Here is a 2,480-nt window from a genome sequence, read left to right on the forward strand (position 1 = left end):
ATAACACACCCAGCGTGTGAATATTTGGCCTTTATTTAAATTCAATGAGTATTAAAATGACATGCTTTGTCCAATTCAATGTAAACTTTTAGGCGGTACGGCCACACACAAACTCCTGGAGAAATGCAGAAGGTCCAAAGCCAAAAGTAAAAATATTAAACTTTTTAAAATAGTCTTAACTGATCATTGGTCAATAAATAGTAAGAATAAAACATTTGGGCATTTTGGGGGAAAATGTACTTATAGTCTTCCTGTACACAAAAATAAACTAGTAAAATATTGGTTAAATCTTAAAGCTGTTAAAGTTTTCCCACAATACTCACATGTTTCAAGAAATCCAAGGCAAAAAATTTTATCCAAGGCTATCTTTAAAATTCTCGCTTATTATTGATTATCAAGATTAAAAATTTCATATTTTTCAATTTTATGATTGGTTCTTTTTTAGGTCCTTTCTGTGCTTGGTGTATCTGCACAGCAGTAAAGTACATGTAAATACATCCAAAAAAACAAACAAATCAGACCTCCATAATGATACAATGTAACACTGCTCTTTGTCTCTCCATTCTTGCTCAAATTATTTAAGGAAATTGAGTATTTGCCCTATTAAAAAAAACAAACAAATGTACAAACTTGTGTGTAGAAGAGCAAAGACAGGAAACTTCCACTATGTTCTGTATTCTCACTACACTATAACTATTTAAGCCTCTGCGTTACACACAACACACTTTCAAGATCACTCTCGTTCCAGTGCAAACCAAAAAAAGTTTCTAGGTCCTTAATGAAGACACGGACAGCTAGAAACGATTTTACAACAACGGCACAAAGTTTTAGTCCAAACAAACAAGAAAAGGAGAAAACAAAATACATTTTTCTTACTCTGGGATGGAATTCCTGCCAGACCCAGACTTGTAGATAAATGTTTAGAAACTGGTTTGCTTAGCAACCCGATTACGATTTATTTTTTTTATTTTTTTTCCTCCTCTCTCTCTCTCTCTCTCTCTCTCGCTCTCTCTCTCACACACACACACACGAGAGATAAGTGTGAACGCTTTGTGAAATGAGCAACAGCTGCTTTCTTTTGGTCACCGCCTTCCTCACATCCTGCCGAGGGGGAGGGGCAAAAAGAAGAGGGCGGGGCCAGGACAGGACACAGGCACAGAAGTTTGACAGGAAGTCGGGCAAAAAATATTTATAATATCATATATATTGCATATATATATGTTTAATATTTCATTATTTCGATCTTACTATCTTTTTGTCCAAAAAAGGCTCTAAAGCAAAGCTGCTTCATTTGCATATTGTCCCGTTATTGCCGCTCACCGTGCACGCACATGCTCATATGCTCATGCACACGCACGCGCGCTCACCCACGTACCCCCACCCATACAAACACCGACAATCTCACACTTACACACACACACACACACTTGGGCTTATATGTGTGGGAGGGGTCGGGCAAGATGACATGACAGTTTCCCCGTAACTTCCTCACTTGAGAAGTTGCGTTTAAAAGAGAAAGTGTAGCTGTGTAGAAAAGACGCCATGGTGTGTTTTTTTTTTTTTTAATCCTCCGTCGCGTGGAACCGTTATAATTAAGTCCGCTACTTCTGGATCATTGTGGGGCGCTTTATTTCATGCGAATTCACAGGCCGTGTCTCTTTTTTCCACAAAATATACTCAGAGATGGTGGTCTGCTTTATACAGTCACGAGTCCCTGTCAGACATCAGTAATACATTTTCTGTGGATTTTGGAGGGAGAAAAAAAATTGATACCCCTTCCTGCACCCATTTCCTCTTTATCCATGGTATCTAATAAAAATAAGATGGATAAACAGCAAACAAAGAAATATGTATGTATGACCCGCTGTCTCCAGAGCTGGTCTGAAAAAGCCCAATGGATGCCTTATTAGGAGTATAAGGACTTTAACTGTGGACCGCACACGGTCGCTTTATACCGCACCGCACACGCTCACTTTAAAGACAATCACATCAACCACCTTATGTGATTACTGTTTACTGTACCTTGTATCCATAAGCATACCCTTTTCCTCTATATATCCTTATATCTTTATATATTTTATATTTTACATAGTTTATTCTTTTTATTTATCTGCCTCCTTTTTTCTATGTTTTATTTCTTCTCCCCATCCTATTCCCTCATGCCGGACAGTCGTACAAAGCATTTCACTGCATGTCATACTCTGTATGTATGTGTGTATGTGACATACATTTTTATATATATATATATATATATATATATATATATATATATATATATATATATATATATAAATCATATTTTCACAATGACAAAGTCTTAACATACAATATGTTTGGCTATTTTTTGATACCAATGTTATCCTCAGTTCTAGCCATCCATCTAAACTTAATTCTACTCTGAGCTTAGTGCTATATGATAACTGACCTGCGCAGTAAACCAAAAGAATGCATGAGTATTGGAGATGGATAATAAAATATCT

At 36.5% G+C, this 2,480-nt stretch overlaps 1 protein-coding gene across 1 annotated transcript in view; it reads right to left on the reverse strand.

Moving 5' to 3' along the window:
• st6galnac (ST6 (alpha-N-acetyl-neuraminyl-2,3-beta-galactosyl-1,3)-N-acetylgalactosaminide alpha-2,6-sialyltransferase) overlaps window positions 1–1,124 on the reverse strand; it is a 27,509-nt gene extending 26,385 nt beyond the window's left edge. The window contains exon 1 of the mRNA XM_083557397.1: window positions 877–1,124. The gene's annotated coding sequence lies outside the window, so the exon portion shown is untranslated. The remainder of the gene's footprint in view (window positions 1–876) is intronic.
• Window positions 1,125–2,480: the final 1,356 nt, after the last annotated feature.

Source organism: Silurus aristotelis, assembly GCF_946808225.1.
Source record: "Silurus aristotelis genome assembly, chromosome: 12".
Classification (NCBI taxonomy): domain Eukaryota; kingdom Metazoa; phylum Chordata; class Actinopteri; order Siluriformes; family Siluridae; genus Silurus; species Silurus aristotelis.